The 16,496-nt window shown below is 39.5% G+C and overlaps 1 pseudogene; it reads left to right on the forward strand.

Annotated features, from left to right (window-relative positions):
* The first annotated feature begins 1,126 nt into the window (after nucleotides 1-1,126).
* LOC147619074 (uncharacterized) lies at nucleotides 1,127-2,862 on the forward strand (annotated as a pseudogene).
* Nucleotides 2,863-16,496: the final 13,634 nt, after the last annotated feature.

A 16,496-nucleotide genomic window follows, 5' to 3' on the forward strand; every position in this document is an offset into this window, starting at 1 on the left:
CTCTTTTTCGTGATGTTGAAAGAGAAGATTAGAAGACCTACAAAACCAACAAAAGGGTGAGGAAAGGATTAGTAATGGATACATACAAAAGCCCTAAGAACCTAATGCATACATACAAAATCAAAAAGAGAGGAAAGAGAGAAAAGCATTTACCTCTTCTTGGTGAAGTTGAGAGGATTATAAGACCTACAAAACAAAACAAAAAGTTGAGAAAAGAATTAGTAATACGAAATCCTAAAAGTGTGAATAGCATAGATACACAAGAGGTTTAGGCTTATGCATAAGAAAGAGAGAGAGAGAGAGATAAAGAAGAGAATACCATTCAAACATAAGAAGCTTATGCATTAGAGAGAGAGAGAGAAAGAGAGAGTGAAGAGAATACCAATCCAAAGCCCTAATTCTAAACATACCATTCAAAAACCATGAATATATGAAGAGGTGGGAGAGACAAGTGGGACGGAGAGGAGACTTTGTGAGGAGAGGACAAAGGGTGAGGTGCAGCCATCATGAGGAAGAGGTATAGCACAAGGAGCAGAGGGGAGGGAATTGAAGGGAAAATAGTTGCAGCGTTGACACACGGGCGCGTCGACACGGGCGAGATTATTCAAATTTTTTTTAAACAGAGCGTCTATAGGTGCATCTATAGACGCATCTATAAGCGCGCCTATATCAGTATAGATGCATCTATAGACGCGCCTATAGACGTGCCTATAGATGTGCATATAGCCGTGCGTAAACCCCGCCAAATCGTAAATTTGCCTATGGCCCCTCTCTCATTTCCATCTCTCTCTAGTTTGCGTGTCTATGTTCTCATTCTCTTGTACTAAGCGTAGTGAAAATGAAAAAGCCATGGAAAATGATCACCTTTATAATGCGGCTTTGACCCCACTTTTTGAGGGATGCACATATTCCATTCTACGCGCTTCTCTCGAGTTGCTCAACTTGCAAACAATATATGGATGGAGCAATGCAAGTTTGAATGCACTTCTAAAGTGAGTATTCTACTTTCATAAATTGTCTACTTCCATTATAGGTATATAAGAAGAAATTATTTTTTATATTAATGTATTTGATTATTTTTTATATTAATATATTTGATTATTTTGTCAATAGGCTTTTGTCGAAGATGCTTCCAAAGGAGAATAGATTGCCAACCTCAAGAGACCAAGAAAGGTGCTTTGTGACATCTCTTGGAGGCTTGGACTATACTCGCATCCATGCATGTATCAATGATTGTGTTCTCTTCCATGGGATACATGCGTTAGCTCAAGAGTGTCCTATTGGTGGCGAGCCAAGATATCGAGAGGACCTTAAAAGTTTACATGTGCCGTGTAAGGTGGTTTGTGACATTTTCCCATCATTCCTCGCATCCAACACATGTTCAAGTGCAAATCTATTGCAGAGATCATGTCATGGCATTCCTCTCATCGATCCAATGATGGAAAGATGAGAATTCCCGCCACAGACACTCCTGCATGGAAGCACATCGAGGAAATGTGGCCAAGCTTCAAGGAAGATCCTAGACATTTGAGACTTGTATTGGGTATGGATGGTGTTAATCCTTTTGGAATCAAGAGCACCTCATATAGTATATGGCCAGTGGTAGTGGTGAATTACAACATTCCTCCATTCATGGCAATAAATAAAGGACATGGCCAGTAGGAGTGGTGAATTACAACATTCCTCCATCCATGGGAATAAATAAAGGACATATGTTATCCCTTCTCATTTCTGGGAAACATAAGGTAAAGAATATGGATATATATCTTGAGCCCTTGTTTGATGAGCTTGAGATACTTTGGAGAGGTATCCATGTGCATGACATATGTCGGCCTCCATCTTCACACGAGACTCTCTTGAATGCCATCTTGATGTGGACAATGCACGACTTTCCTGGTTTTGGCGAGTGTTCAGGTGAGTCAAATGGGTTTCTATTCATGATAATTCTTTATTATCATTGTACTGTTTTTTGACATGCTTAAGTGTGTATGTTGTTTAGGTCTCTCTATATCTGGATACCATGCAATGTCCTATTTGTGGTCCATCATTGGTTGCATCTAGGCCAAAGAGCTTGAAGAAAGTGATATATGAGAATCATCATCGATTTCTCCCTCATCATCATCCCAAATTTGTTCGTTCTTGGATGGGAGTCCCTCCACATACACTAAGCATGGGAGATTGGAAGACATTATGGAATGGAGTGGAAAGTCCTCCTCCCCCGGCATGAATAGGTAATATATCTTTGACATAGAATTCCAATACAAGATTTGATTTGAAAAGATAATCTTCTTAATATTTGTTGTTATTTGATAAGGTTCTCTATCTTCTTTCGCCTACCATATTGGAAAACCCTCAAAATCAACCATCTTCTTGATCCAATGACATCTTTAAGAATGTTGCCTCGAACATTTGGGACCACTTGAGAGGAACACGGGACTCCTTGCTTGTAAGAGAGGATCTACAAAGCATAGAGAGGATGCAAAGAGCTTGGCCACGAGAGGGACCAAATAGGAAGACAAGTCTACCTCAAGCACCTTCTTGGATATTGACAAAGAAGGAGGAGAAGTTGGTGAAAGATGCCATTACTACATTCTGTACTCCAATGGGGTGCACGAGGTGTTTAAAAGGTGCCTTCACAAAGACAAAGAAGAGAGACATTCAGTAATTATATGGCTTGAAGTCCCACGATTGGCACAAGATGCTTCATGTAAGTGAAACATTAAAGTTGTACATATTTATTGTGATATGTTGCTATTACGTTTTTGAGATTACATGTAAAGAATCATGCCTTTTTGAGATTACATGTATAGATTTATTGTGATATATTGCTTTTAGCGGCATTACTTAATCATTCACCTTTGAACTGCTTTTCATGGAATTACTTGATATGCCCGAGCCTTTACATGTATCCAACCATGAAGGTTCAAGATTTTTTTTAAAAGCTTCACTTTGATGAAAAGATATGGGGATTGAATCATTGTCCTGTGGATTTTTTTTCATGGAATTACTTGATATACCTTAGCCTTTGCATGTATCCATCTGTCTCACCACATTACTTGATTTATACCTATTTTTTCTCTCTGTCCTTGTAAATATGCTTTTTGGAGATTCATTTGTATATAAATGCACCAAACAATCATGCATATTATCAAAATTGTGTGCACATACACTACAAGACAATGCTGCCATACACGCGATAAATTACGAGCGCGTGTATGGTCGCGCATGTATTTGAATAGTATCAGACGCGTGTATATTGGCATTTAAATTCGCGTGTATATTGGCATCTACCAGCGCGTGTATACTGGCATCTAAATTCGCGTGTATACTGGTTTCAGAAATACGTGTATAAGTGCATGTATATACACGCAATTATACACGCATTAATACACGCATTAATACACACATCAATACATGCATCAATACATGCTTTATTAAAAAAAATTCTTTATAAAATTAAAAACTATTTTCTTTAAACCATCTCATAGAACATTACAGTATATATCATTACACAATCCCACTACATGCATTTACAACAATGAAATATATTCAAAAATAAATCATGAGATAGTTAAAAGATAACATATACAATAGAAATGTCATCAATTTAGAACGATACAGTGATGGATTGGTTAGGGTTTGATCTCATCTTCAATAAGATCCATCCTTGCCAAACGATCAACATAAATATTCATTTGATCAATTTGTAAGGCTACGATTAAATTTATTCCACTATCGATATTCTGTCCATTGATAATGGTATCGATGTCTTGATCATCCTCATCAACATCACCATCATCCTCAATGGTAGGGTCATTCTCATGATCATGAGAAATGGCACACTCATTCTCATTATCATGATCATCTCTTATTTCTTGATCATCGATCACAACATCTTCATTGGCATGTTCGACATCATCTTCATTGCGGCTTGTTACATCCTCCATATGCTCCATATCAGTGAATGTATTATACATCACTTTGGAACGTGGTGCAATAGGGGTGACGTACCACCATTTAATGTCATGCACCATTTTCAGATAGATAACCTACTCAAATACACATACTGCAGTAATTAATTAGCATATCAAAAGTCAAGGGGTACGTGAGCTTAGATATATATGTACATAAAACACATTAGTAAAAAAATGCATACCTGCTCACATTGTTGTGGCAATATGAGCCTATCTTTCTTTGTTTGCCAAAACTTTGTAGAGTCAATAGTTACATAGCCACTTGCATGGCGTTTTATCGTTGCATTAGGCCCTTTTTCCACCATGTTCATTTGCCATTTGACATCCAAAACATACACAAAGAAGCGACGAAAGTCAAGCCTAAATATGTCTTGGATTGTGCCACAATAATCATCCATTTTTCCATTAGCTCCCTCAAAGCTACTAATGACACCGCAATCTTGTGTATTCCTCTTTTCATCAATTCTTTGTGTTCGAAAATGCTTGCCTTCACACCATATAGCATTGAACATAGTGCACTGGACCAAAATAGAAGCAATATTTGTGTAAGCAATGTGAATAAATATTAAAAGCAAATCACTTACAACTAATGCAAAACATTAGTTCTATGTACCTTTAACATGCATCCTCGTGCATACTCCCATTCTTCCGCCGTGATATGCAGCCCCTCGTCGCTCTCTGCTCTCTCCATTTCCTCATGCAACCAATCAACATGGATATCATTCGGAAGTGTTGCTAGATGCTTAGGGTACGTCTTACGAGAGCCATGTTGCCTCCGAAAGAGAGCTCTTTCTGCTTACCTTTTTGTCTTTGCATTCTCATATCTTGTAACCCATCTGATCATCACATCACTATTAAGGATGCAAGTGAAATTGAGATCATCAATCAATGTTCTGTCAATTACTTTACTCTGTCCTTTTCCTTGAGGCACAATAGACGTCATCCTCAAGTCCTCTTCATTGCTCCATAGTCGTGGCAAAGAGCTGTCCACCTGACCAAAAAATTCTGAAATATATACAAGAGACTCTTGTATCAACCAACCCTCGGCCATGCTTCCTTCGGGCCTTGCACTTTGCCTCACAAAATCTTTTAAGGTCTTCATGAAGCGCTCTAGGAAGAACATCCAACGTGCATGCACAGTGCCACATAAAGCGATTTCGTCCACTAAATGCACAATGAGATGTAGTTGACTTGTGAGAATGGTTCACGGAAAAGTCTCCTCTACCAAACAAACCACCTCCATTGCCATAACATGTGCGTCATCCAACGTGGCTGGATCAATTGCTTTAGAACTAACATATCTGAAAAATAAATGAATAGTACGTTATACCTCATGCACGTTCATTTTGCAAGGTATAATGAAGGGTGATCTGACATGGGTTTTACATACCTCACAAGCTCGCACATCTTATAAATACATTTTTTTAAACTCTTATTTGCACAATGGTCGATGCTAGTAGGTAGTATGAACTGTGCACATAAGAGCACATGTATATATGGTTTATGGCATTACAAAATTGAATTTCAACGTACAAGACTTGGAAAACACTTACTTGGAGCATCTTGTGCCAATCGTGGGACTTCAACCCATATAGTTGCTCAACGCCTCTTTTCTTAGTGGTTGTAAAGGCTTCCTTCAATGATCTCATGCATCCAGTGGGAGTACGCAAAGTGGTGATGGCCTGCTTTACCTGCTTCTCCTCTTTCTTTGATATAATCCATGGTGCAGGCAGAAGACGAACGTGCCCACCCTCCTCTCGTGGCCAAGCTTGACGCATACGTCCTGCGACCCGCAAGTCCTCCCTGTACGCTAACATTGTCTCGTTTACCAATAACATGTTCCCAAATACCAGATCCCACATTCTTGAAGATGTGCATGGGATCAAGAAGATGGTTGATCTTAAGATGGGTCCAATATGGTAGTCGAAAAAAAATGGAGTACCTACACAAGGGATTGCTCTATGTGACCTTTAATCCAATTAGAGACTACACAAAACAAGATTGAAAAACATTACTATACCTGTTCATGCCATCTGGAGGAAGAATATTTGTAGACTCCCAAATACGCTTCCAATCTTTTGCACGAAGTGTTTGTGGAGGAATGCTACTCTTACTAGCAACATATTTAGGATGATCTGACGGGAGAAATCGATGATGATTATCGAATATGGTCTTACACAAACCGTCAGCATACTCATGTACTAACGAAGGGCCACAAACACGACATGCATGTTTACCCGATGTTTTCAAACCTGTTAAAATATAAATAAAAGTTAGAATAATAAAGTCAATATTTATAATTAATATAGCCAATAGTATTAGAGTAGGGAGGTAATTAGAATTCTTACCAGAACAATCGCTGTATCCTGGAAAGTCATGCATTGTCCACATCAACACTGCTTTTAAGTCGAAGTGTCGAGAGGAGGGAGGCCTACTAATGTCCACCACTGCAACACCTCTCCATAGTTCCTCCAACTCATCAATCAACAGTTCGAGATAAACATCCATATGCTTGACTTTATGTTTCTCTGGAATTAGAAGGGATAACATAAGATGTCCCTTCTTGATCGCCATTGATGGTGGAACGTTGTAATTCACCAACACAACTGGCCACACGCTGAATGCAGTGCTTTTGAAACCAAATGGATTCACTCCATCCATACCTAGGCCAAGTCTCAAGTTTCTGGGCTTTGTTTTAAAGCTGGGCCACTCATCTTCAATATGTTTCCAAGCAGGAGTGTCTGCGGGAATTCTCCACATGCCATCATCCGATCGATGTGAGGAATGCCATGACATGAGCTCTGCTATGGATTTGCACTTGAACATGTGTTTGATGCGAGAAATTATAGGAAAGTGTCGCAAGACTTTACGAGGTACATCAAAACTCTTCACATCTGTTCTATACCTTGCTTCACCACAAGTGGGACAATGTCGAGCCTCCTTATGCGTCCCACGAAAGAGAATGCAATCATTGACGCATGCATGTATGCGATCATAATCCAATCCTCCAAGAGATGTCACATAGCGCCTCGCTATGTCTCTTGAGGTGGGTAGTCTATTTCCCTTTGGAAGCACAGCTTGCATCCAATATCATCAATTAGTCCTAAACCTTATACCCCCTAAAACACTAATTCAAATTTGCAAGTTAGAATACTTACTTCAATAATGCGTCAAGACTTGCATTGCTCCATCCATAAACTGTTTGTATATTGAGTAGTTCAAGTGAAGCACGTAAAATAGAGAATGTGCACCCTTCAAAAACCGGTGTCGACGATGAAGCCTTTTAAAGATGCTCTTGTTCCATATCATCGTCATCCATACCTTTGGGATCATCCTTAAAAAGATACCGCACCATATCATCAAACACTTCCTCTTCCACAACTTCGTGGGGTGCAGGGCTATTGTCATCCCTTTCCCACTCATCTCTGACAATAGATCCCGAAGCTCCAGTATCATCTCGTTGACGCCTCGGGGGGGTCACTATATGTAAATCCTCTATATCACGTGCGTTCAAGGCCTATTTAAAAAGTCCCTAATTTGTGATTCTTTTAGTGAATATAATGTATCCTTTCCTATTCAAATCTGTAATTTTTTTTTAAAATACAATAAATAAATCCCCTCTGTAAATATATTTCTGTAAGTTTTAAATATTTAAAATGTCCTTCTGTTGAACCCACGTGATACTTACATATTTATACGAGTGACCCCCCCAAGGTTGATGCTTTGCATGCTCTCGTCGCGCGTAGGGCACCATGTTAGGGTGTGGTACTGCATTCTGCTTCAATTAGAGTATATATATTACAACTCCATTAAATTAATTTGGATACCATGAGTCATTTGAATACTATCAATTTACATCTACTCACCTCTAAACATGTTTGATTCCATTCTCCATACATGGAGATGTGATTCAAGGTAATTCGACGTGCTCGTACAATGCATCCTTGTCATCGATTACACATACACTTGATCCTTTGTCCCAACCACAGATCGCGATTACGATGACGCATTGTCTCATCCTCACCAGAATTGCTTGAGGAGGTTGATGTAACACAAACCAGAAAACACAAAATCATAATCAGCTTTTAATGAAAGTATAAAAATCGCGCGTATTAACGCGGCTAAATCCTAAAAATCGCGTGTATTGACGCGGCTAGATCATCCTAAAAATCACGTGTATTCACACGGCTACATCCTAAAAATCGCGTGTATTAATGCGGCTACATTTAAAAATCGTGTGTATCAAAGCGGCTAAATCTTGAAAATCACGTGTAAGAACGCGGCTACATCCTAAAAATCGCGTGTATAAATGCGGCTGATTTATTATAAACGTAAAAATACACGCGTTTTTACACGCGACGACCTGTTCAACCTAAAAATAACCTGCCTTCCCCAAATAAACATTTTTAAAAAATAGATCTGCTCTCCTTCGTCGTCGTCTCTTCCAGCAGAGCACTAAACCTAAGTGGAAGGAGCACACACAGGTGAAGGAAACCGACCAAAAAGAAGACTCACTTTTTCAGAGGTGAGTCAATTTATCCTTTGTCCTGTCTCTTTCCTCAGATTTATTTATGCTATTGTCTCTTTCCTTTATGGGTTTGTCTCCGTCCTTCTCCTTCTCTGGTTGCCATCTGGTGAACGATTGTGACAGGGGGCGACAGTGGGGCTTTTATAAGGATGATTTTTCGGAGGTCGGTCGCTTTCAAAAAAAAATTTCGCAGGCTGCGTGTAGGAACGCGTGTATGTCTGCGTGTATCCTGTCTGCACAGACGGTTCACGCGCATATGCACGCATTTTTGGACGGGTGTATACACGCGTTTCTGGACGGGTGTATACACGCGACTGTGTTTTCTCATTCTATGGTCTTAGAGCTGATAGGTGGCTTGGATGATGGTATTTGTGTGAGTCAAGAGACAGCCCATGATGTACATGAGGATGGTGATAGTCATGCATGCAATAATGTGTGTGCAACCTTTGAAGATAACCACACAAGATGGATGTTGTGGTGATAGTGATGTAGTTTTTGAAGAGTTGTAGGAGGATAACTCTATAGTTCTGAGTGTTGTTAAAGATGTGAATTCTCTAGATAGTGATGTCAGTTTGATGGTGGAAAATTATATGTGCTAGCTTGCATTTGTGCTTTGATGCAATCATGTATATACTTTTATTTTTGCAGATTCTTTATGGATATTCTAGGTTCTTCATCCGATCCATTTGCGTACAGTAATTGGCTGATGGAGATGCTAAATCATTTTGGGTGCCATCCTGGTCCAGTTGAGCTTACAGAGTACATGTATGCCCATCCCCCTCCTTCCATGCTTTCCTGGTGTCTATACCCCTACCACGTGTATCCAGGGCACTCCAGTGCCGTCTATGCCTACGAGTCTGACGAGATGTCATGCAGCTTCTCCTCTTCCACGCCCACCGAGGAGACATACCTCGTCCCAGACACACTCACGCACACCCTCCCAAGCACCGTCACGTCAGGGCTCACAGCCACCAGCACGTACTCCCTCAAAGCCACCGTCACGTTAGGGCTCACAGCCACCGTCATGTTAGGGCTCACAGCCACCGTCACGTAGACAATCCCCCAGTCGTGACTCCACCCCCGCAGTAGTGGGAAGAGTGGGAGTGGAGGATGCGGCGAGTGCTTTGGTGGGGGAGGTAGTAGGGCACGCGGTGAGAGAGGAGATAGAGGGAGAAGAGTTAGAGGAGACAGTTTGGATGAGGAGGCGATGAGAGAGGTGGAGGGAGTGATCTGCTATGATGTGACGGATAGGGGCGGGATAGTAATGGATGCGAGGGGGAAAGAGGTAATGGAGTACATGCGTGGGGTAGTATCAAACTTGTATAGAAATTATTTTATTAGATTTAAAGATCAAAATAGCCGATTAGTTAGGGAGGTGATAGAGTCTATACATAGTCGGTACCCCAATCCCCCACATGCTACATTCTTGGATGTATAGGGAAGGACGTGAATAAGGGAGATCTTAAGTAATAAAAGATCTCACCTTAAAAAACTCACGTACGATGATGGGCTAAATGTAGCTGCGGGTGGCTATCCTGTCGAGAAACCTACCACTATGCACAAACGTGAGTGGAAGGAGGCAAAGAAACGAGCAGAGGGTGGCGTGAAGAGCAGGCAGCATGTGGAGGCACGACGGATCCAGATGGAGACCATTGGATCTTCGCATTTTGGATCTGGCGGCGTCGAGTCATGGGAGGCAGAGTTCGTAAGTATCTTGCCACTTTATTTGATTGTTTACTTAATTCATTGATTGTATGATTGTTTTAATCTTACAAATTATGTTGATTATGATACAATGACGGGTTACGAGGAGGAAGCCCACAGCCCACGATACTGGGTATGCTTGCCGACATAGCAGACGTGACACGTGGGCCATCTTCAGAGCCAAGGGACGTATTACGGACGCGCAGTTTGAGATGGCCATGAGACCATACGGTTGACAAGTACTTGAAAACTCTAAACGAATGATTTTGGTTTATTGAATTACATATATATATACTTATATACTATATATTACTTGAACAGGCACAAGCTGCTGATGATCCACCCGCCGCCACTGCAGAGGGTGGACGTGAACACTACTCATCAGACATTCCGACCGATGTGAGCTCATCTGAGCATGGAGGGAGCACCGAGTCATCATCTGGGTCTGAGTAGTACTCAGACTTATAGTATCACATTCCATATTGAGGATGTGGTTGTATATATATTTTTGTAACTGAAGCCATGGGCTACTTCGACATATGGACTCCCTTGTATATATGTGTACACATAAAATTTTGATAGTAATATTGAATCGTGAATCGATAGTATTGCATTCATGTCTGTCTTGAATCGTGTATTGATAATGTCATGTCGTTCTTGTCTTAATCTTCCTCGTGGATGGTCTAATGCACCCAAAAAAAAAATCCAGAGAGTGTTATTGATGCTGGAACAGCATTCAAGTACCAAATAGCACTCTCTGGATTTTTTTTTTTGCTCTCTGTTCGCATGTATAAAAACGCGTCTACTTTGCAAAAAGTCGCGTGTATATACGCGGATAATCTTTAAAACACGCGTGTATAGATGCGTCAAATCTGTGAAATACGCGTGTATAAGCGCAGCTAAAGTGACAAAACGCGTGTATAGATGCTTCTATCAGTGCGTTTAAGCGTAGCTAAACTGAGAACGCGTGTATACGTCCGTGTATCAGCACGTTTGAACAGTCCTATACACGCGCTTTTATACGCATGTCTCTGGCCGCGATTATACACGCGCTGATACACGGGCCCGCTACTTTTTTTCACAAGTCATTTTTAGCGACTAGGAGCGCGGGTATGAGCCCGATCCCTTGTAGTGATAGTTCAGCAAATGATATTTTTGGGGATTGAAGATTTTGTTTTTCTTTGCAAGGTCCACAATTGCAACTGCATGGGAAATTGTTTGCAAACTGCGTCTATAAGCGGGTCTAAAATTGGGTCTATATTCGTGTGTATAAGAGCCTCTAGTTTCAAAGGAACTAGATGTGATTACAGACGCATTTATAGACGCGATCATAGACGCCTCGTAACTTGCACGTGTATGCTTGCTTTATGTTGTAGTGATTTAAATATTCTCTCTCTCTCTCTCTCTCTCTCTCTCTCTCTCTCTCTCTCTCTCCATTATAGATATATACATAGTATACTCTTTATATAACCTATGTGTGTGGGATTCAAACCTAAGTCCTTGCTTGATATTTAAAAATTATTTTGGAAAGTATAAACTTTTGTTTCTTAAAGCGATCTTTTTCATGCTTTCTAAACTCATTTAATAACTAAAATTACCATTTAACCCCTTTTTGTTACATCAAGGACACATCTTCTTTAAAAATGAGTGTGTAATTATTTTTCAAAATTACACAACTTTTAAATAGCTTATTGATGATATTTTGAAATTCATCAATACATAACAAACTCTTTTTGAAAAGTATATATTATCAATTAAGAAATTGTGATACTCGAGAGCTTCAAAATGGATTTTAATACGACTCTCATCAAGAGCCTAAATAGGGTATTATAATTAAGCACTATATCAAGATAATGTTTTTGTAATATAATCATATAAATAATTTTTTATAGTTGCACTCTGTAGCACATCCTCAATCATGCTAACAGGGGCAGATGACCCAAGGAGTCTAAGCTTCAAGTGTACACATAGAAGAAAAAAAATGTATTTGTGGATAGTGAAGAAGAGGATGCCTTGTCTACCTTCTCAAGGAAGGGCACATCAACTAGTGATGCGGCCATGTCATCAAGGAAAAACACATTTATTGCACTTGAAAACCAACTAAAGGAGGTTTGAAAACCAACTAAAGGAGGTTTGAAATCCCTTATTTAAATATCATGGAGGTTTGAAAACCAACTAAAGGAGGTTTGAAAACCAACTAAAGGAGGTTTGAAATCCCTTATTTAAATATCATGGAATTGAGATGCTCTATTAACAACTCAATACATTATGAAGTTGGTCTCCTTAAGTGATCTTTTCTGAAAGTGAAGAATTCAAGGGAAGGGATATGATGTAAATATAATACATGATTACTTTTAAAACTTCGAAATCAAAATGCATATAATTCTTTGATTTCCATTGTAAAATTAAGGTAAATTAGAGATAAAAAGGGATGCCATTGCTCTTGTAGATTGCAGTACATCTTCATTTAGTTCTCAATATCTTTTTGCATGCTCATTGATTACCAAACCAAAGGTGGCCTTGGCTACTTTTTCCAAAATAAAGAAAATATATATTGTTGAATGTACACCATTTTATATGATTAATTAGGGGCTAAAGAAGTTATTCTCATTCTAGTGGGGAGGGCGTAAAGCCATCAAAATTGTGATGGCCAGAGAGGTGCGAAAATGTCTGTACAGGGGCCTCAGACATGCCATTTTTGCACCCCTTTGGCCTTCCTAAAAATAGTTGTAGTTTTTTTCCTAGAATTTAAACGTCTATTTTTTGCCATGTCGTCAAGGGAAAGCACGTTTATTTCACTTGAAAACCAAATAAAATTAAATGAAAAATATTTTCACATTACAAATCAAACACATGTATCTAAAAGCATCTTTCTGCATTGTATTGAAAATCATCGCTTCTTAGCTATGGGGAGCTCGTCGGTTAGAATTGCAGTGACAATTTCTTGAGGTGAGTCATGGCCAAGCGACTTGGCAATTCCTAATTGGGCAAGCACCTTGCCTAGTGGCCACATAGAATTTCTTTGAGAAGGTCTTTAATGCAAAACGGGGGAAGCTAGCGTCGAGTGTGAATTCTTTGTGAATAATCACAAAGTCATTGGGTGGGATGTGTCTAATATGAACCTATAGTAGATCGTGTTCCCCCGCTCTACATAGCAAAACTATCGCACCCTCTCTTACTTATCATCTTAGTCTACATCAGCCTTTCTCTCCAAGTCCATGTTGCACTTGGACTCGTCAATTATGTGTTGGAGTTGGTGTCCAACGTAAAATTGTGTGGGATTAACTTTGTTGTTGCGCCGCCACTTGGAACTCCTCCTCACTAACATTTGTATGCTCTACATTCTTGGGTGCCTCCAAAGCAATCACCATCTTCTCCTCCACCGAGTCTGTGAGTGGAAGGAGGTTCTCGTCCATGTTACCTGTGTTAGAGTTGTCGAACGGGAACTCCGCCTTCACCTTGAGCATGCTCAAGCACTCAACCATGTGGAGCATGCTCAAGCACTCAACCATGTGGAGGCCACATGACTTTTCAATGTCATGCAAAAAAATGAAAAGCTCCCCCCTACCACAATTGGACATAGAGAGTCAATCTCTATCTCCTCAGGAGAAGGGGGGAAGAGTCATCTTTATCTTCAATTATTGTGCCACTTCCACTGGCCTCAAAGAGGCACGGATTTTTTGCGAGCCGCGTGCACCTCTCGGAAATTGTTTTGCGACGACCAGGCTTTCACTTACACCTGTGTGTGCTGCACTTTGAGACTCTTCCTTGTCGTGGATGAATCTGCCAAGGTGCAGTTGCGGCATTTCAGACCTCCTCTTCCTCCTGTCCTTCTGAAAGAAAGAAAACAAAGTAGGCCAGCCATGATAGGAACAAATGGCCAATGGCACCTTTGTTGAGCTTGCATACTTGCTTCTTGTTAAGATCTAGGAAGTGTCCAGATTTCATAGCCATTGCTTCAAATCTTCTGAACCATTTTTGGAAGGGCCTTTTCATTGTGGTGGTTAATGTAGTCCAGGAGGTTTGAGGGCACTGTTATTCATATTATGTGGTGATGTAGATTGCGTTATAATATTATTTTTTGATATTGAAATAATACATAATAATTATTGATTATCTCAAATCCCAAAATGAGTAGGTGATCACGGACGTTCAAAAGGCTCCAATGCTTACTTGCTTGGACAATCTCTACCCCCACATTAGGTAGGCCTATAGAGAGATATAGAGGCTCTAAAACCTCCTCTTGAGCTCGTAAGGGTATCCATGCACCCTTCTTCCTCATCCACCGCTCGTAATAGAAACGAGTACACAAAGTGGTAGGAGCTCGCAAGAATCGAAAAGAGACACTAGAATGCACTACATTGCACTGGGAAAGATTAGTATAATGTGGATATAAGGTAAAATTTCAAATCTAACGGTTGGATTTTTGTAGATTTACTTCGGAAAATTTGTTATGATTGTTAGAGGCCCATTAAATCAATTGTAATTTAATTCTAGAAAATTAAATATTGAATCTTTCAATCTAAAAACTCTAGGGATCAATATGCTTGTTGCCGTGAATTTATTTTAAAAAAAATTTGGCTTAATTTGAGTATGGGAAGGTCCATTTTCAATCCTCCCAAGTAAAAATTCCCATATTGTGTCCACTCTCTCCTTTTCAAGTCTAAAACCAATCCTAGCTAGGTTTGGAAATCTAGGCTTGGTAAACTTCAAAGCTTAGATATCATTCCATGTGTGAGGCTTGGGTAGGCACAAATCTTATATATGCATGCCACTTTATGTCCACATGAGCTTCGAGAGGATCCACATAAGCAGCTTACCACCTCACCTTACCACCTCCACCCTCCATGTCAACATGGTCAACCTAGTTGACTGCCCACCTCATCGTCCTAGTCATCATTAATGCCACATCTTCTTGCCACCTTTGCATGCCACCTCGCACTTGGTGACATGGCATGCCACATCATAGAATTGCCACATCAACCATAATAGTGCCACATCATAGAATTGCCACATCAACCATAATAGTGTCACATGTCAAGAGAATGCCACGTGTCATGCACGCATGTGACACATGGCACCTCCTTCCCACCTCTCCTTTTTTTTCAAAAATATATTTTTGAAAAAGTTAATTTAGTAATTTAGAGAAATAGAATATAGAATTTTAAATAATAAAATATATATAACTTATTAAATAAGAGAATTTAAAATCACTAATTTTAAAGGATTATATTTTGAAATTAGACCAATAATATTATTATTAAAGTTTATATTATTCAATTTAAAAAAATAAAATTTTAAGTTTAATATTTCTTAAAAATATTTTATGTAGAATAAACCTTTGAATAAAATTTAAAAAAAAATACATTGTAAAAAAAGTAGTTATATAATTATAAAATAAAAGATAAATTTAATGATATATTTATATATCTAGTAATGATAAATATTTAGACTTGTTAATAAATATTATTAATAATATTGATTTTTAAGTGGATAATAGTTTATCTTTAATTATCTTTATGTTTATCTTAATTATCCAATCAATCTTAGATAGGAAATCCAATGAGATTTGAAGTGGATAACCTATTTTTCCTATATAATCACACATCTCTAGTACTATCCCACACTTATCTCTAGTACTATCTTATCATTGAGCCTTTATAATTTTTTCTCTCTTAGCTTCCTTTTGAGAATGGGTTCTGAAAGTCATAGGAGTCAGAAACGTGATAGGACTAGACTTCGCCCCGTCCACCAAGTTCAAGAGGAGGAGAGGAAAAGGGAAGCTCGTGAGAGAAAGAGAAAGTGGAGAGCATGTCAACGAGCAACACCTTCCGTTTTGGCGATGATCCAAGCCTTGCTCCTCCTCTTCCACTTCCTCTCCCTCCGCCCTCTTCCCCCCCCCACTACCCCTTAGTTTAGATAATCCACATGAACGTGCCCTTCCGGAGTCCCCTTACGGGCTATTGTGGCAGCCATAAGTAGCTCCCAAATGAAGGGTAAGGTTAGTGCCACATCTTGCATCCTTTCCATATAGCACCACACGCACTTAGAGTTGGGTCTATTAGACGACAAAGTTTAGATGCCAATGAGGTTGGTGCTTTGTGGGCGAGTAGTGGTCGTGTAGCTAGGCATGATCGCTTACTAGATGAAACCACTAGAACCTTGTTAAAAAGTTTTTGGGAGGAGAATTGTCATGCCTTGCCAATTTTTAAGAAAGCTTTTTCGTAAGAGAGTGACAAGAGGAGTGTTCATTGAGCACGATGCTTCCTTTCTTTAAATGACCCAAACTG

This window comes from Cibotium barometz, chromosome 34 (assembly GCF_041138505.1).
Source record: "Cibotium barometz isolate CiBa-2024 chromosome 34, ASM4113850v1, whole genome shotgun sequence".
NCBI lineage: Eukaryota > Viridiplantae > Streptophyta > Polypodiopsida > Cyatheales > Cibotiaceae > Cibotium > Cibotium barometz.